The following is a 20,927-nucleotide window of genomic DNA, read 5'->3' on the forward strand; positions in this document are numbered from 1 at the left end:
CTGGCTCGCCAGCTCCTGCTGAAAACCCAGGTGAGGTGAGGTGTCTAGTTCGATATCTACTAGAGAAAAATGTTCTTTTCCTTCAGTTCTTTACTGCTGCTACGGTGAATGGTTACAGGAAAACCAGGTATTTAGATTTATAAAGCGGTATCCTTTTAACTGGTGATTAATTTCGTGAGCTAGACCTATGGCGATAAAATCACTTATGCTCTAAAAAGAATTCTAACTAATGTGTTTTCCTTGTTTAATTTAATTCCGAACACTTATGCATGTATGCCTCGAATGGTTGTAATATATGATGCACAATTTGTACACAGACATGAGTAAAAGTGAAATGCATAAGACCTAATCCACACATATATGATTATCACTATGACCGTGGTTCGACGGACACTGCTCCCCAGCCGGTGTGATCAAACCAGTAGTATGGTTAAACCTTAAAACACTAATATAAACCTTACAAAAATATAAACGAAATTTTCTCAGTCATCTTTTTGCTAACTAAATATATCTCGAGTACTTAACTCGATAATTTAACTTTGTAAAAATCCGGGACTTTACATCCTACCCCCTCTTAAGAAAAATTCCGTCCTCGAAATTTGATGTTAAGGAGGTACGAATGGGCATTTAGTAGTGCAGTCTATGATCAACTGATAAAGACTGATACTATAATTAGGTGGAGTAAAGCAGGTATAATGAATACTTGACAAGGTATGTCAAGGTGAGAACCTCAGATGATCTAATGATGAAACTTTTCAAATATAACCATTACTTGATTCTTGCTGATTATTTCTTTTAGTGGCTTATCTCAGAAATAAACTAGATCAGAATCATGTAAAAAGATTTCTTAAACCAGTGATACCTTCAAGGTTTAGTTATGCATCATTGATATTAGCATTTTCTCTTTGTTGCTCGAATAAAAACGCATTCATGTTTTGATTATAAACATTATTCGTTTCTCCCTTGTTGATGCAAAGCTCACCAACCTATACCTAGTGCTTACAGAAATTTAATTATACAAGGCAATTAAAATTCATATACTCCCTATAAATCCTCACAGTTCGGTTCTTTAAAGCACTTCCTAAAATTCAGGTTATCCTTCACAGTTGACAAGATTCAGAGACTATTGTTAGTTCGACAAGTACAATATTCAAGGGTACAATGTTTTTAAGGTATTTATTCTAAACTTGTACTGTAGAGATCATGAACAGCACATTAACTCATAGGTAATAGGGTACTGCATCTTTCTCTGAAGATTAAAGGTCAAAATACTGTTATCAATTAAGTTTCAGATGGCAGTTCTGCTTTTGTTTATTTCTTATACTAATCCTATCCAGTAAATGATGCTTGCTTTTGTTTATTTCTTATACTTGGGGTAGTTACGATTCTAGTGGTCAGTTCTCTTACAGTTGAAGCACTCAGTATCTGGATTAGGTCGCAGATCAATGCCTAGTTCATTAGGAATCAAAATTCCAAGATGACCTAGGAGTTCGGTGTACCCAGACATTTTGGGCACCTGCTCGCTAACGGAGCTGTTCTTCCATCTTACAGTCAAAGAACTTTTCGGAGACCTTATACCTCTCCGCACGGGTTGGATTTGAAATATCACTTTCAGTTCCCCAATCATATCAAATGCTGTGCAGTGCTCAAAACGCTTTTGGAGCTCAGGTTCCAAAATGCACAAAATGGCGCACTTTACTACAGAGTGGTCCTCAGCACGAGTCTGCCAGACGTTCCTAACATCTTCAGGCTCATCTGAGTGGGGTTGATCACCAAGTGCTGCATCAAGAACATAATCCTTCTGAGCAGTAGTGAGGATAATCCTCAGATGGCAGAACCATTCCCCAAAGTTGATTCCATTGGACTTCAGTTTATCTTTCTCTAGGAACGCATTAAAATTGAAACTAGTGCGAGTCATTGATCTACAGCATATTTGCAAAGACAATTAGACTATGTTCATACTAAAATCAACATCTCTCAGGTTGTTCAGTGACACATGATCCAAACCCACTACACCAAGTTCGGTCATCACGTGAGATGGAGTAGCTTCAATGGTGAACATCATCATGTTGATCATATCATTCATATGACTCATGTTTAACCTTTCGATCCCTTGTGTTCCGAGGCCATGTCTATACATGCTAGGGTCGTCAAGTTAACCAAAGTATTTCTGCATGTGTAAAACTGGCTTACACCCGTTGTATGCGAACGTAGAGTTTATAACACCCGATCATTACGTGGTGTTTCAAAAAGACGAACTTTCGCAATGGTGCATACTAAGGGAGAACACATTATTATCTTGATATTAATAATGAGGATCATCTTATAATGCTACCGTTGTCAACTAAGCAAAATAAGATGCATAAAAAGGATAAACATCACATGCATACATAATGTGACATGATATGATCTTTTCTTCATGTGCCTTTGATCTCCATCTCCAAAGCACGTGCATGATCTCCATCATCACCAGCCTGTCGCCTAGGTCCTCAGGTGACAAGTATAGTTTCCTCCACCAGCTATCGCTACTACCATCGATAAAGTAAAGCAATTACATGGAGATTAAAACGTTGACACGAAGGTCATACAATAATTAATGAGACAACCATACGGCTCCTGCCGGTTGCCAAATTCATCGACATGCAAGTCTTGAAATATTACAAAACATGATCATCTTATACATCAAATATATCATATCATATCTTGGCCATACCACATCACATGCCCCTGCAAAAACAAATTAGACGCTTCTACTTTGTTGTTGCATGTTTTATGTGGCTTTAGGGGCTGCACTAAAAGAACCATTCTTACTTACGCAAAAAGCCACAACGATGATATACGTGCTGCTTATTAACCGTATGGGCCTCTCGTTGCAAATCAGATTTCAACTATAGTCGGAGAGACAGACACTCGCCAACCGCATATGCAATACAAGTTGCATGTCAATTTGAGGAACCGGTCTCTTGTGCGATCACAAGTAAGGTTGGTCCGAGCTGCTTCATCCCACTATCCCGCAAAATCCGAAGTACACAAAATAGGTAGCAACATGAACATCAACGCCCACAACCAAGTTATGTTTTACTCGTACAAAACATCTACGGATAGATCTAGCTCTGATACCATTGATGGGTTTGTTGCATGGAAAACAAAAAATTTCCTCCGAGAAGTGCGGAAGAAACCCAAGATCATATCTACTACATGTAAGTAACGAGAGGGATTATGAGCATCATACCTTCGTAGACCACAAAGCGTTACGATCACGGGATCGTTATTGGTGTAGTGGAACTTTCGGTGAGATCCTCAGTGCAGAACCGACGGCACCTCCTTGGTATCCACACGTTCAGCTTCACATCGTTATGATCACCCAGTTACGAGATGACGGTTGATATCCACAAAGTATTCTTCCAGTACTAGTGAGTGGCATGATCTCATGGTCTAAGGAAATGATACTTGACATAATAAAAGCATTAGCAACTTAAACGTAAGTGACACGATCAAAACCTATGCTTAGGTTTGGGTCTGTCCATCACATCATTCTCCTAATGATATGACCTCGTTATTAAATGAAAACACATGTCTATGGTTACGAAACCTTGACCATCTTTTAATCCACGAGCTAATTTAGTAGAGGCGTATTAGGAACACGGTATTTGTTTATTTATCCGCACATGTATTTAGTTTCCTGTTAATACAATTATAGCATGGATAATAAACCTTTATCAAGAACAATGAAATATGAATAATAACAAATTTATTATTGCCTCTAGGGCATATTTCCAACACCTGGCTCGTCCTTGACGAGGCGCAAAGTCTGCAGCGTGTGTGTGCTGCCGAGGAAGATCGGGAGGAGGCGCAGGAGGAACTACCAGACCGCTTCAGCCAGCAGCTGTGTCTGACCGGCGCCGGCGGCGGGGGCTCAAGGTGGGGCACGTTGCCGGTGACGATATGAACCCTCACCACCGGCAGAGTGTCGCCCGGCTCTCACTAGAAAGTTCGCCGTCTGACGATGTTGTTCCTCGCCGCCGGGACCTGGCCACGGCCCTCGTCCCGGGCTAGGTTGGCGACACGCTCGTCCTTGAACCATTGTGCCTAGGCCCTGCCGGTGTGGCGGTCCCACTCCGGCAACGTCCGCTCCTCCTTCGCATAGCCAGCGAACTAGTAGTTCATGATGGCGACCTGGCGGCATGGACCCCATGGCACTGGCGGCGGGGGATGCCGCTGAGGCCGAGCACCCAGCCGGTCGGGAGGCGGCAGTTCGGTGGCGCGTGGTAATTCGCCCTGTGGAGGGCTTCGGCCTCCTCCAAGGCGAGCCAGCGGCGGCCCCAACCGCTCGCGGGGGCACCATCATCTTGGATAGATGTCAATGAGCGGGCGAGAGAGAAGAGGGGTGAGAGGAGAAGACTGGCGAGGGCAAGAATGGCGAGCACCGCTTGGTTGGTGCTGCTTTTATAGGCGGGCGGTGTGAACATGGCGAGAAACGGGCGTTGAGAATGCGCGAGGGCGCACCGCGTGGCATCCGACCGGACAGGGCGGTGGTTTGACCCGGTGACCGCCATTAATCGTCTTGGAAGCCGACGGGAATCCGGTGAATATGATTAATGGACACTAACAGGGCGTACCCATCGAAATAATGCGTGAAGCCGGCGCCCCGCTCGCTTCCCATGGGTTGGGTTCGGTCAGGGAGCGCCGGCTATTTTATTGGGCCGTGTCGACACAAAACTTCAATTGGAGAAGCCGACGTTTTTTTTAGAGAGGAATTGGGGAAGCAGTGTGTCGGGTTTTTTTGCGCCAGCGTCCCAAGCCCGTTTTGGGTCTTTATAGACCTGGGCTGGAGATGCTCTAAACGGGTTGGGCCCGAAATCCCGAGCTGGGCTCGGCCTCGGGCTCCGCTTCATCACCACCACCATAAAAGCCAGACCGAGATCGTCCTCCGAACGATGGCATAAACCCCGTCCGCCGCCGCGACACAAGCCCGTCCGCCGCCGCCTCGACACAAGCCCGTCTGCCGCCGCCGTGTTGCGTGCGGCCCGAGCCGTCTGCACCGTCGAAGTCCGCCGCTGGAATCGGCTGGATACCTCAACCCCTGATCCCCAGTTAAAAACACCACGAGCCGTCCGCCGCCGCCGCGCTCCGCCTCGATCCATCTACCGCCGCGCCGCGACACCGTTGCCCAGCGCTCCGCCAGAAAGGGTTTAGTTTTGAGGTAAAAGATTACACCTGTATTATGCTTACTCTTCTTTGGTCAGGTTTTGGTGTCAGGATCTGCTCTTGGTTAGAAGGGATTGTTTCCATCGAGTCCTCGACACTCAGGTTCAAACTTTCCACCTCTCTTATTCCTCTTCGTTTTGGAATTTTATTACCTTACCATGGAATGATCATTTTGTCGGCCCCATTTTCTCATACTGTTGGTCTTTGATTGGTTTTTTTCCTTGCTTGCATAGTAGTATGAACTCGAAATAGGTGAACTCTGTTCTATTTAATCCCGTTCAGTGTTCTTCATCGGTGAGTTGATGCTAAGTTACCTGTTTTCTTATCCTTTGTGGATTACTTGAAATACAAGAAATTGATAATTTTGTAGGCAAAAGACAGGACTATAGCTGGCCGGTGATATCTTTGAATCCAATCTTTCCTTTTAAATAATTTAATTGGTTAGCATAATATCTAACAAATAGAAAATCGAATAGTGGATAATCTGTTATGAAAGAAAGGAAACATTATTTGAAGAATCAAGATTTGTGATTAATCATTGTCTTGTTTGTTGGATTAGGTCTAACTTTCTTGACTAAATTGCGAGCGTGGAACTTTACGAGATGAAATAGGGAAAGACAGAAGATAGAACTTCAAAGGATAATTGAAGCGACTCGTTTTCGAAAAAGGAATAAAAATAAAGTAAATTCAAGGAAGAGCTTTCTTTTTTATAAGGGCCCTTCAGGGGATAGTGGAATGCTTATCTTCTCCTCTTATTCCATATGGAATACAATCAGTTAAAATAAGAAGGAATAGCGGGAAATTCCACCTTTCACTCAAAAAAGAGGGTTAAATCCTAAAGAAATAATCCAAAATAGGAAGAAGTTTTTTTTTTCAAATTCAATTGTTTATTTCTTTTTTATTCCAAAATTCCCCTGAAAATCCAATTGAATTTTTCAACTGGCCGGTGATACTCCTTTTATGCTTCTATTTTTGGCATCCTCAAAAGGAGGATCATGGATTAGCTGGTCGACAAAGATGTCAAGTTTTCTTCTTTCAGATCAGCTTTCCGCTGGTTTAATGGCTTTCCTATTCTTTTTGTGGTGCGGTACATTAGCAGCTTGAGTGAGCATGTCATTCTCCATTCTACAAGCGGCAGGGAGTGAAAAACAAATAAGATAGAAATAGCACGTGTGCATTTGATGATGATTATGCAATGGTTTACTTCAGTTAGATAAACCTCTCACAATCTTGGTGAAGGTACTAAACAATGTTTCCTTACACAGGTAAAAATGCCTACATAGGTCTTTACATGGTTATTTGTGCATGTCATGTGCAGACTTCTCTTCATTTTGTTAGGTTGATTTTTGCATAACATAATATGGAGTTGAAGGTCTTCTTCTGGTACTTTCAATAAAGACGGGTGGGAAATTCTATAAACGCTCAATTGTTCATGAATTAACATGAGTTTTCTGGTCATTAAATCTGCCGGAGAGAAAATGTAACTGGGTGTTGATTTATGTTTTTCGGTCTGAACATTTCCATTGTGGAATGACATGTAAAAAGAGTAAACAAGTAATAAAACATCTTGTCTTCGTTCCACCTCTATCTACTGGTGAAAGGCACCATGCAGATTGTGCAAGAATGAACATGTGTATAACTTCACCTATTTTGGGAACACTTTCCTGATTCTTCTGTTGCAATCTTTCAATATTTTTTTGGCTTGCCATCAGTTATAGTGTTTGATAATACCTTTCTGTAATTCTTCTCTAACTGAATTATGCTTTGACAAATATATGAGTTATAGTGCTTGCGCCATTTGGAATTCTCAAGGGGAATGATGCTTTCAGAGCTTTGTGAGAGCACTCTCATTGTACTTTCTTGCTCATCATGTAAGAATTCGACATTAATTTGAACACAAAAAGCATGATCACCGTCTAATTGCGGTGAATATTCTTGTATTTTCTGTGATTAGTTATGACATATGACGGACAATAACCAGATACACTTTTCACGTGTTGTACCATGAAATCTGCAAGACTGACAGTTGCTTTGGTGCCTTGCCAAATCAGTTAACCAATGTATTGATATTACTTGTGCAAGAGTCTTATTGGAGATTAAAAGAAGTTGATCTTCGGGAAGGAAAACCGCGACCCTCTTTGTGAAAAATCTCAAGTTAAATATGGAGATCACGAAGATACAAAGTTCCATAGTTTACATCCATAAGACCTCGACTACACCACCTATTATCTTCAGCAAGCTGAAGAATGAAGCTCGCTATTGGGCGCTCGTGGGTGATAAGCTTCTGAGGAGTATTATGCCGGGATAGTAGGCCTTTGTTATTGTCCTTTTCTTTTCCTTTTCCTTTTCAACCTTGTTTGAACTCCTTATTTAATGAGATGAGGCAAAGCCTTTGCTTCCGTTTTAAAAAAATAAATAGTTTACACGGTGGAAAGTTCAAGTGCAAAAAATGTCTCTGCTGAACAAGGTAGTTATGCTCTGTCTATTATAGAATAATGCTTGGAAAAATATATGTCCGGTGCGCCAAGGACAAGACTTCCGTTGAATTAACACTGAGTTATAGTTAGACGAATTCTTCTTGTTTGTGACCTGGCTAGACTTTCACTGAATTTGCACTTAATTAAAGTTCAGCAATTAATAATTCTTAGGGAACAATATCTTCTTGTTGCTTGAGTATATTAAAATACATTTATCCACGTTTCTGATTCAACTAGACCGAATTAAACGCCTTAGAAAAAGATTAGTTCGACATGAACTTTGAAATCTTAGCCGTGTTGCTTTGTCCCCTCGGGAATTGCTTGTCTGTACATTCTCATTCTCTCGAATCGACCGTCTTTTCCTCGAAAAAAAATCTTAGCTGTGTAAAGTGTAAACTCCTTGTTGATCTTGATTCTGATTGAAAGCCCATGATATTAGATTATAATACTTTGATGGACAGATGATGGCGTTGCATTTTTTATATTGTTTTTAATTTATTTGAACCATCTACTTTTTCTTCCGTTGTAGAGTTATGGTGGATTTTGTACTATTAAATGTTTTTGTTTTACTCCAGAAGACATGAAATCAATACTTTTGATTAGCTGGGTTGCACCATTAGGCATACTCACAAGAATGATATTTTTGGTGCTTTGTGGCAGCGCTCTTATTGTACTTTCTTGCTTATCAGTTCAGAATTCGAACACAGACGACATGATCATGTTCCCATTGTGGTGAATATTCTTGCATACCTGTGATAGTTATGACATGACGTACAATAATCAGATATTATTATTGGATACTATTTACATTTTAGTGCTCTTTTCACGTCTTGCACCACAAAATCTGCAACACTGACGACAGTTACTTTGGTGCCTTGCCAAATCAGTTAATCACTGAATTGATATTACGTGTGCAGAGTCTTATTTGGAGATTAAAAGAAGTGTCTCTTCACGAAGGTAAACCATGTCCTCGATCTCTGTTAGACAACTGTTAAATTTGGAGATCATGAACATATGAAGTCCCATAGTTTACATGCATTCTGGAAAGTTTAATCCAAAAAATGTCTCTGCCGAACAAGGTAGTTATGCTTTGTCTATTATATAATAATGCTTTGAAAAATAAATGTCCAGTATGCCAAGGGCAGCACTTTCGTTGAATTAATTCTGAGTTATAGTTAACGAATCGGATTGAAGCATATTGTTTCTTACGTTTGTGCTTACATTAGATTTTGGTAAGATCTATGTAAATATATTAGTGCCATTTTCCATATAGGTTCTATTTTAGACTACACTTAATTCGTATTTACATTGAAAGTTTAATTATTTATCGATATCTTAACATGTGGGCAGATATGCATGTCTATGAGTTTATACATAGTATCCATTGAATAGCAAAATTAATAGACACCAAGTTTGGTTTCAAAATTTATAGTGCATGCTTCTCTATATATGATTATATTACTAAATCCACACTAACATCAGAGAAAATTAATGCATTCCACATATTTTTTCTGAATGTAACATGCCTGCTAATTCACCACAAGAAATCCGTCGGTCCATGACGGTTCACTCTCGACGGTCTCAAGATCGTCACCGACGGTACGAATCTGAAAACTAGAGGTTGAATATTTTCTGACTCACCCATACTTTGTCCAGTATATCATCACAAGGGATATGGTATATCGTGCCCGTGTTTGGCAAATTAAAGACTCCTGTATTCAATGAGTGGGTTGCGGTTATTGATATAGATGCGCTGGCTTCAGTCCTCCAACACTCACCAATTTTTGAAATCCTCACCCTTCAGCTTCATCAGAGTGAGGTTTGTATTCTGTATATACAATGCTAGTATTAGTATATCTTTAAATGTATGTTCAATTGATTTCACTGAAGTACTTTGTGTCCAATAGGACCTCGTAACCATGATAGTAGCTGAAGAAAACTATGATCCAAGAGAACAGCCATTTGCATGCACACACCTTGTGGTAGTCAACATTGAATGTCAATAGGCCGATGGGAAGGTTTGCAAAATTTTGAAGTTCTTCAGTACATGTGGCATACTCGCTGAGAAAACTAGCATCAAGAAGACCATAGGATTGTGGTCAGATTTTAAGCTAACTGTTAGTCACTTCATGCTTCATGTCTTGTGCAATGCAATTTCTGAGTTGTTTTCTTTCTGAGACAAAGAACTTCTGACTTCTACATTCTCAGATGTCAACATCAACTAGGGTGTATGACACACACCCTTTACCAATCCATACATATTGAACGTCCATTACCCTTTAATAGAGTTGGATTCCAACATGATGGAGTTCTTCTAGTTAATCTGTAGTTGCTGGTGACACTACAAGTCTATAACAGCTGGCGTAAATTGTCATTGACTCACGGTGCCTATAAAGCTGTAGTCATCCATGCAAAACCATTTGGTGGGTTTGATTCCCCTTTTTTCTTTAATTACTGGTCAAAATTATAACTGTTCTCATCTTCAATCGCAGTTTTTTTCTCCCATTTCTTTTACTCGAAATCTCCAATTATCGTGCTTTTTTTCTGTTTTAGTAATTTGAACTTTAGACCCTGGTGAGAGATTAATAAAATGTATCACTTCTCATCAATCCAGGAAGGATATAATGGTCCTGCACTTCTTTCTAGATAATGGTGCCTCATTATTTTGCTCTTCTCAACAGGGTTTGATAGCCATCCTAGCATCTCCCCTACTGACTAAAGCCTGAAACACACTTGATGCTTGGCTTCCAGAAAGAGTGATATATTTGGGCATCATCTGCTAATATTTTGAGAGGGTGTGGTTTATTTGCAATCTTTCTGAAGTTTTTAGGAAGTTCAGATCATTCGGGATTGCTTCCTAAAAAACAAAAGATCATTCGGGATTGGTATGCGTACACTTGACTCCACTTAGTCAAAAACAGGAACGTTAAGCAATAAACTGATAACAAAACTTCTTAAGATGGCGGTATGAGGCAGAGGCATCGCCGGACACCCGACAGAAAACACAAACGTCAGGGTTGATGTACTCGTAGATAATAGAATTACATTTTAAGATAGCAAAAGGCGACGAAAGCATTTTTCGGGGTGCGGAGCTAGAGGCGAAGCTGGATTCTTCATGTTTCTGTTTTCACCTATGAATGTCTATGATTCTCAAATGGTGTCGTGTCTCATCTTTGATAGTGAACAGAAAATGATTATTCAGTTCTTCATTTTTTGTGGAAAATTACATCTACTCTTTTGTGTAAACGGTTTTGTTACATCCAGGATATTAAACTAATTTTCTTTATCGTGCATGTACTAAATGTAAATAATACTTTTGATGGAGCCTGCCTCCCAATGTGCTAATAATCACATCACTTTAGGATAAAATACGAGCTACCATCGAATTAAACAGGAAGGTTATTCTGCATGTTCCTGATAGGTATTCTTTTTGAAAAAAATGCATTTCTGAGCTCATGGATCAAATGGACTGTGTCATACACTAATAGTGGTAGCATGTTTCCCCGAAATTGTTTGCTTGGTTGAGTTGCTAATTTCAGATTGGAATACTAATTATCTTGTCAAACGTGAAGCATACAACGAAGGGTTGGGCGTCATCATTGCTTAAGGTGTGGAAGCATTGAAAAATCTGGTAAAGGGCATGAAAGAGGTTTGTTGCAAATGCATATATAGATTTCTAATTGTGGATTCAATTCACATTATCTTCTTGTTATATTAGTTTGAAGCTGCAATTATTTACTTAAACTTAACTGTTTGGCGTCATTAATTGTAGATCTAAAAGATTTCATGTATGAACTGCATAGTGCATAAGCAGGTACCCTTGATGGATGATAGGTTTGATTCATTTTATTAGAATTGAAATGCATGTTACTATCATATCCGTAGCAAAAATTTCTTTTTATTAGTGTTTGCAAATTCATGTTTCCCTCCAATCCGTATCCGGATCAAAAAGAGGTTCCATACTTTTGATGCTATAAAGGGCCATGGAGGGGAATGAACTAGATGTTAGTTAAAGGAACTCCCCTCCCAACCACTCCCAACCCTAACCGAACTCCAAAGTGGTTTTCTTCCTTAACTGATGTGATCCCCTCTCACCTCTGCCGCTGGGATCTGATGTCGCCGGTCATTGCGTCTTGGAGAAACTCTCATTTTCCTCCACCACCTAGCTCAGGTTGTTCGCCTTCTTGGTGTCCAGTCGTAGTTGCTGTGTTGTCATCCAAGTTGGGAAATCCTTTATGTTTTAAGGAAAAAATGTTAAATGAAAACTAATTGAAAGCCTGTTCAGGACCTGTTTGATTCAAAGGATTTCCAAAGAATCCTTTGGATTTTTCCTATCTGCATCCTTTGGACAAAGGATTGCAAACCATAGAAAATTCCTTAGGATTTATTTCCATTTGATTACATAGGAAATTTTTCATCCACTCCAACGTCTTGGAAAGAATCTTATGTTTTTCCTATACACAATCAAACTGTTGGAACACACACTCAAGAACACAAGGAGACACAAGAGTGAGTTTGGCGTCAGGCTGCCTCACGCAGCACAACATTTCATCTCATCTTTTTCTCGTTAACTCTTAAACAAACCGGTTACAATGCTTTAAATAGACCACACGCACACACCTAGCCTGACCAACTAACTTCCTAGTTTTATGCCACTCAGGCATGCACCAATGACGCACTAACAAACTAACTAACCATGACCTCTTCTTTCTCCTAGAATCACTCTAGGATCAACACGTCCAGCCCACACATGCAGCTAGCACTCGAGATGGCCGGGCTTGTTCAGCAGCTTCACGTGACCGGCCGCATCGCACGGTACGACGGCATGTCGCCTTCGTGTTGCATCGCACAACACCTCTCGGCATCTCACCTTCACGCTCATCTAGCTAAAACTTCGCCGGACTCGTACGCATCGCACGTCGCTCGCCGGACGCCTAACTACATGCATAAACGAAAACTAAACATGCAAATACAAGAATCAAGATCATTGCTTTACACAAACATCATTTGGATCTTGCAGTATTCAAGATAGCATGACACTAGCTTTGTCCTGCATTTTCTTGTTCCCAAGAATCAAAAAGGCCCTAAGAAGGCCATCACATTTGATGAGGCCATATATCAACTCTTTTTCACACTAGTCAGTTGTGCAATTGGAGTAGTCTTTTGTCTGCCCACAGCTTCCGGTAGGCGAAGTTGTTGACTTCATTGTTTGTCGGAAACTCTGAATTTTCTTAAGACTCTACGAGTTTTCCTCTCCTTTCTTTGCTTGGTCATCTCATGACTCTCCTCTCCTTCATGTAGATACTCCATGCATGTTCGACATGATGGCTAAGGGGTGTAAGAACAAAACAGGAGCCCCGTGGAGTGGTAAGGACTGCATCTGCGTGCTTTGTCCTGACGAACTCTTGCATCAAGTGCTCTCCTTGTTGCCGGCAGATGAGGCCATGAGGACATTCATGCTCTCCCACCAGTGGCGCTACCTCTAGAGGTTCACGCCCAGCCTCCTCCTTAGATACGTCGGACCGGGGACATGGTTCAAGAGCCTAGAGAAATACAACAAGTGCGTCAATAACCTGATCTTTTTTTGTGAACTCTCACCTCTTATCGACTGCGAATTCAATCCGTATCCAGATGTGTCTCGTGAGTCATACCCATACATGGACGTGTGGATTCACTATACGTAATGTGCCAGGTTCAGGTGCTTGAAATCAATTGTTACAATGCTAGCGTTGACCGAATAAACATTGACATGCCTTTGCTGCCAAACATTTGAGGATATTAAAATAATCTTACTTTGTGAATTTCTCTATGGATTTCTCCAACTTGCCAGTATTGGAGGATCTAAATATGAAAGAATGCGGCATTTGGATGCAGGAGATGTCATCTATATCACTGCAGCGTATGAGCATTTCTACATGTTACGTAGATGATGAGATCCGCATTTTGATTTTTGCACCATGTCTTACTTCACTTCTTAGCCATTTTCAAAGCAGGCTTTCTTTGCTTGAAAATGTGCATTGCTAGAAACATCTTACGTTAGGCTGGACGTCGACAGTTTGGTTCATAGCCTTATGTAAGTTGTTTCTAGTAATGGCATTTTTTCAAGCAACGGAGTCCTTCCATGAAAATTGTCAAGCAGAAGTAAAGTAATATATGATGCAGAAATCAAAACGCGGATATCGTCATCTACATGACATGTAAAAATGCTCAGAGATGTAGCGATATGGATGACATCTCCTGCGTCCAAATGGATCCACCAATACCGGCAAGTCGGAGATATCCACAGAGAAATCAACAAACTGTAGAAAGATCCTCAAATGTTGGGACAAGAGAGGCATATCGAATTTTATTTTGTCACCAATACCATTGTAATAAATGATTTCAAGCAACTGAACATGTCTCATTACAAAGTATTGAATCCATATGTCCATGTGTGGGTATGCATCATGGGCCTCATTTGGATATGGAGTGATTTCGTAGTTCACAAGAGGTGAGAGCTCGCGAAGGAAGATCAGCTTGTTGACGAACTTGTTGTATTTCTCTAAACTCTTGAACCATGTTCTCGGTCCAGTGTAGTAGAGGATAGCACCATGTCTTACTTCACTTCTTCTTGACCATTTTTCAAGGCAGGTTTCCTTTGCTTGAAAACATGTCATGTATAGAAACATCTTACGTGAGGCTGAACAGGACGTCGACAGTTTAGTTTACAACCTAACATAAGTTGTTTCTAGCAATGGCATGTTTTCAAGCAAGGGAGTCTTGCCATGAAATCTTCAAGAAGTAAAGTAATACATGGTGTAGAAATCAAAAAGCGGATCTCATAATCTAGGTGACAGGTAGAAATGCTCAGCCAAAGTATTGATATGGATGACATCTCCTGCTTCCAAATGACGCATTCTTCTTGGGTCCAAACACGGATCTCATCATCTATGTGATCATTTAAAATGTGAAGTAAGACATGGTGCAGAAATCAATACCGGCAAGTTGAAGATATTCTCCTGACATGAGAAACATGAGAAGACCCAGTGAAAAAATGGAGAGTACATCCTGTTGGGACCAGAATTTTCAGACCACGGAGTGAAGGAAGTCAACAACTCCAACAGCCTGCGGGGCAGATGAAAGACTAAGTTGGTGGCTCAACTGACTGCCTGAAAAAGTCTCAATATATGGGCTAATAAAATCTCACTGACCTTGATAGACTTTTGACTCACATGATTCTTAAAACCCAGGAACAGGAAAAACAATTAGGATCAACGAGTCATATATGTCATCTTGAATACTACAAAATTCAAATTGTGTTTTATTGCACATAAGAAAAACATAATTCTGAAGTGGTTCGAATGGATGGAATTTTTCATATGAAATCTTGTGCAGATGAACCCTAAGGAAAAATTATATGTTTTGCAATCTTATGAATCAAAGGATGCATGTAGGAGAAAACTTGGAGGATTAGAATCGTCCATAAATCCTTTGGATCAAAGAGGCCCTAAATGGTTTCCGATTTCATTCCACTTAACATTTTTTTTCTTAAAACATAATAGCATGCAGAAGGGGTAACACCGTGGCAGCCGTGACAGGATGCCAATGACAGATGCCTTAGGTGGAGTGATCTCAGCCGGATCTCAGACAAAGTGCACGGGTGATGGAGGCAAAGCCGAGTCTGGCCAAAGTAGCGGCAATCGGTGACATGCAAATCCCAGCAAAGGCGAGAGAGGAGACCCTCCAATGAAGGAAGAAAACCTCTCGGAAATTCGGCGGTTAGGGTCGGGAGTGCTTGGTAGGGGAGTTCACTAAGGTCTAGGGAGGGGGTGTCTAGATTGACGGTCTTCGTGCGGAAGCCTGTGGCAGATGCCAGGTTATTTTTGGGGAAGATTGGCTGATGGTAAAAGAAAGAGGGTTGTTGGATCTAGATGGCAGGTCAATAAAACTGGTTGGAAAGGAAAAACTGTCTTGCGCATTATAGGTTATTTCTTTGTTTATCTATGCTACCAAAATGAGAAACTAGTACAAAGTACAATCTATAATAATAATGAGGACACTCTCCGCACAACGTACCTATAACGCACGTGACTGTTTTTTCTTTCCAATCAATTTCGTACCTTAAGTTTGATAAACAAGAGAGAGGTTTCCAATTTTGGTAGCATCTGAAAACTTAGGAACAACCTATTATGCACATGTCTTTTCATTCCAATCAAGTTTGTTCACCTTTGCATCTAGATCCAACAATCCTCCAATTTCTTTTACCCTCAACCAATCTTCCACATCTTCCCCAAGTATAACCTTGCATCTAAAGGTGCCTTCGGGACGAAGACCTTCAATCTAAACACCCCCTCTTGGACCTAACATCCGAGAGGTTATCTTCCTTGGTATGCTCTCCTCTCTCCCATCATTCGGGATCTGCATGTTGCAGGTCGCCGCGACTTGGGCCGGAGTCACATTTGCCACCACCACCATGCACGCATCCTCCGTGGATCCGCCTCAGATCCCTCCACCCGAGACTTTTTTGCTTGGCGTCCCATCGCGGCTGACATTGTTACCCCTCAAGGTCTGGCACTCAATTATATTTTCAGAAAAAATTGATGAGTGAAAACAAATTGGAAACCCGTTCCGGGCCTCTATGATCCAAAGGATTTTTGTTCGATTCTAGTCCTTTGAATTTTTCATAAGTGCATCGTTTGATTTATAAGATTGCAAACCATCGTTTGGTTCATCTGCAGGAAAAGTTCCATCCGTTCCGACCTCTTGGAAAGAATCCAACGTTTTTCTTATGCACAGCCAAACATCATTTGAATTTTGAAGCATTGACATGACACCTTGATCCTGCATTCTTTCTTTTCCTACGTTTCAAGAATCCTGCGAATGAAATGGCCCCCCTTAAAGGCCAGATAGCTTCTAGCTACCAGAGCTGTTATTGTGTTCACTTTGTGGTTCTGGATATTCTTAGAATCAATGGGGCCTCTCCTCCTTTTTTTCCGCTTGTTCTTCTCATGTTTCTCCTCTCTTGCATGGAGATCCTCCCTATTCGACCGAATGCATAAGGGTGTAACAACAAGAGAGGAGCTTAGTAGAGTGGCGAGGACCGCATTAGCACCCTTCCCAATGAGCTGAAGCAGAAGTTGCTCTCCTTGTTGCCCCCAAATGGTGTTGTGTGGAACTATATGTATTGTCCCGCCGGTGGTGCCACCTATGGAGGTCCACGCCCAGCCTTCTCTCTTACACCAGACCCAGGACATGGTTGAAGAGCCTTGAAAAATAAAAGAAGTTCCTCAACCATCTGATTTTCCATCGCGAACTGTCACCTCTTGTGCACTGCCAAATCAGTCCTTATCCAGATGCCGCCTGTCACGCATATCCATACATGGAAATGTTGATTTAGTTGCTTGAAATCAAAGTCTACAACGGTATTGGTGACAGAATAAAAGTAGACATGCCTCTAATGTCCCAACATTTGAGGATCTTAGATATTCATTTTGTTGATTTCTTTGTGGATATATACGTCCGATTTTCCTGTACTAAAAGATCTAAATTTGGAAGAATGTGGCATTTGTGACGTAGGACATGTTATACAAATCGCTACAGTGTTTGAGCATTTCTATGCCACGTAGATGATGAGATTCGGGTTTTGGTTCTTGCACCATGATATGTCCTATTACACTTCTATTTGACGAGTTTCTTGAAAACATGCCATTGCTAGAAACAGCTTACGTCCGGCTAGACATCAACAGTTCAGACCATGGATATTGTACGGACGAAAGCTGTGTTGGTTGTCCTGTTGGCGATTATCAAAGTGTGCTTCCCAATGGCTTGTCCAATGCTCCCTACAACCCATGTTACTTGTCTAAAATTTGCCCAAATATGGATGTATCTATGTTTAAAAAGCGTTTAGGTATATGTAATATTTCAACAAGTAATATGGGTCGTAGGGAGTAGCATATTTACTATTGTTTCCACTCCTATCATTGTTTGCTATTCACGGGTTAATTTTGTTTGTTGTTTGTATCACCATCCATTCCTAGAGATGCATAAACACATACTTTATTAAGTTTAGGGATTATAATAATAAATCGTTCTTAACATGTGGTTTGTACTTTTCAGACTTCTGAACGTCGTGTAATTTGAGAATTTAGGATTGATCAGTTACTATTAATTTCATCTAGGATTGGTGTGCGGTTGTGGACTTACATGTACGCACTAATTTCCATTCTCCAATAATGTCCTATCTTTGAGGAGCTCACACTTCAGTTTTATTATGTTGAGGTATATATGTTATGCGTGTGATGTTCTTCATATATCAATAATGGCACAATATATGCATGATTATGTTGATGACACTACATATTTAACCAGATCTTGGGCTCTTCGATCGCTGCATAATAACCAGTCCGCCGCCCATCAAATCTGTGGCTTTGCTCCCCACGACTGGATTTCTGTTGGACATGCAGATGCATCTGCACACGCACTGCGGACCAGAGCTTGGACGACGACCAGATCAACCACCTGTGTTTTTTCTCTGATCGATGAATCAATTTCCTCTTAACGGCATGCATGGATCAATCAGATGAATCATACGCGTCTGCACGGAAGAGCGGGGAAGATTTCAGACCAAGAGAAAAACGTACGTGGTGAAAAAAAGTCGATTGCATCTACTAAATTGTAAGTTGATTCTTTTCTAGGAATAACAATTTATTTTAGAAGAGCTATTGCATGTTCTATATCAGTGTTTTGGGTCAGAAATTACTATGTCAAAGATTGGCCTGTCAAAATAAATATACCTACTGTATGTGATCCACTACATGAAAAATCCAGCTATCAAATATTATTATCTTCACAACAAACCCTTGACAAATTTGATCGATTAGAAAGTGTGGAGTAGCAAGAAATTTGTGCAGCTGTGAATCCATCGATCCATGACTAATCATGGACATATATAAATTGAGCATGTGTCAATTATACATCAAAAGCACAATACGGAGCACTTTCAAGGCACGCCATGTTAATTAATTTGTTTCATCAAAATTATTCACAATTCCACGTATAAATTATGGCTAAAATTTAGCAAGAAATCAATAACACATATCCTGGGTCTTATCTATTGATGGAGTCTGGAATCTGTTGAACATGAAAGCAAAACCGAAAGTACATCAGACTCACATTTGTTATCTACTAGTCCTGGAGCAAACAAAAACACGGTGCCCAACATATATGGGATATGTTTATAGGAGCAGATGGAAGGTTTTCCTTAGTAATATGGCTATGTGTAACGTTGAGACCAATTTGCTAATACACAAATTTGTCCGCATGGTTAATTATCTTCCAGCTGGTGAAGGCAAGATTTATGCAGCCACCAGACATGTTAGAATCATCTCACATAAGCAAAAGCTTTTGTTTGTCACTTGTGATTAATTATTTTGTCTAATTGATAATCAAAGTTCCGTGATAGTTGAAGAAATTTTTCGTCTCATATATTGCGAAATGAACATTGTCAAGAACAGTTTTAAATAATTGCATTTCTATTCACCATGTCCATGAGAAAGAACAACAAGCAAAGTCTCGCGATGATATGGATAAAATAATTTACATTTGTTGCAGAGTGGATGTATCACATGGAGTACGGTTGGGGCTATCTTTATAGTTTTTCCTTAAATTTGGGAGTGCTTTTACTTCTACGGTGGTATTTAGATTTGTGGATAAAAAGTCATACCAGAAAGTTCCTTTTTATCAGTTTGTAACACTTAAACTATCACAGTAGAGTTAAGTTCACGGTTAGCTTAACCAAATCACCCGTCATAAAAAGAGTACTCATCCATTACAAAATAGTACTCATATAACACACAATTAGTGCCAAGCAAAAGAGGGAGATCAGGTGACTACATTGAGGTGGAGTCTCAGTGGCTGGCGGTTAATCAGTTACAAATCTGCTTGCACAAGGGAGAATGGTGACACATTTTGGCAAAAAACATGATGTTATGGACATATTGGTCAAACATCGGCATACTTTGACAACTAATAGGATAAATAATTATATTGTCAAGGTTTTAAAACTTAGACCACCGATAGTTTTGCAAAGGTTTGATTGGCTGTGTCAAAATCATATGGATAGATTTCTCAAATGCACTAATATACCAATTTAGTTTTTTATAACTATATTGTAGTCCCTTCATTCCAAATTACGAGGCATCATCATATCTCTTGATTTAACTATGATCGAGTCATCAAATAGACAAATAATATATGAGTTATTGACCATAAAAATTATACCATCGGATACTTCTTTTGAATCAATGGTCTGACATATAACCAATATTATTTTATTAGTCAAACTGAATATTCAAATGCATAAGTGTTTTATCGTTTGGAAACGAGATAGTAGCACAAACAGGGAGTCTATGTTTTCAGAACAGTTTGAACTCATTCGGTTTGAAGGATTCTCAAAGGATTTTTATAGTACATCAACACTTAAGATTTTTTTTTTCTCATGTGTTTCATAAGAATAGAGATGCTAGATTCGTAAGGATTGCGTTCAAACTGAGTTAATTCATATGGATTCCAAGCATTAGGCGAGACCTCATTGAAAAATCTTAAAGATTGAAATGTATGTGACATTACAGTCTTCTACTTTTCCTATTTCTATGATTTCCAAATCATGTGAACGTCCTAATAAGCCTTTTGTGTCCAGGCCCTGTTTGTGGCGGTATAGTTTTTATTCTATATCTCACATTGAAGATAAATCCCGAATTACATGGATGCTCACTAAACGTGGACTAAAAGATTATGTATTAACAAACACTTTTAGTCCATGCCCTCGCATTTGCGATGGCCACGGTGCTAGTTCCTTAAAAAAAATATTCTACTCTCTATCCAGACCACTAGCTAGCTCCTCTGTTTCTTTTTATGCTTGACGAATCGGAGCACTACCACAGCTCGACACAATTTAATACGTTAACATATTTGCTTCCTAGCTCGGTTCTGGCATTGTGCCTCCGCATGACATACGTCAATGACCGCTGGGGATGGAAAGGCAACGCGAGGAAAACCAAATCATGAGCTGAGAACGAGCCAGTGGCAGTTGCAATCTAGTCCTCAAGGATGTATGTTGGTGGTTATTCGCAACACACTTTTGAGATGCTTAGATCACTCTGCAACACTTGCACTTCATTCTTCCCGGTGTCTCCAATTCATACAGAATTATCCTCATCTAGTAGTGATTAGTGATAATTTAAATTTACTGGTTAAGTGCCCGTG

General features: G+C 40.2%; 1 long non-coding RNA gene across 9 annotated transcripts; it reads left to right on the forward strand.

Moving 5' to 3' along the window:
• The first annotated feature begins 4,947 nt into the window (after nucleotides 1–4,947).
• On the forward strand, nucleotides 4,948–20,784 carry LOC106866593. 9 transcript variants are annotated; one of them, XR_002960270.1, is made up of 8 exons: nucleotides 4,948–8,642; nucleotides 9,342–9,504; nucleotides 9,593–9,802; nucleotides 11,258–11,334; nucleotides 12,987–13,173; nucleotides 17,843–17,942; nucleotides 18,033–18,338; nucleotides 20,645–20,784. It is a non-coding gene; the product is annotated as an uncharacterized LOC106866593 (long non-coding RNA). The 9 variants fall into 9 exon arrangements; XR_002960269.1 differs by lacking the exon at nucleotides 20,645–20,784 and having other exon boundaries at nucleotides 18,033–18,509; XR_002960272.1 differs by lacking the exon at nucleotides 20,645–20,784 and having other exon boundaries at nucleotides 12,987–13,052; nucleotides 18,033–18,509.
• Nucleotides 20,785–20,927: the final 143 nt, after the last annotated feature.

Source organism: Brachypodium distachyon, chromosome 4, assembly GCF_000005505.3.
Source record: "Brachypodium distachyon strain Bd21 chromosome 4, Brachypodium_distachyon_v3.0, whole genome shotgun sequence".
NCBI lineage: Eukaryota > Viridiplantae > Streptophyta > Magnoliopsida > Poales > Poaceae > Brachypodium > Brachypodium distachyon.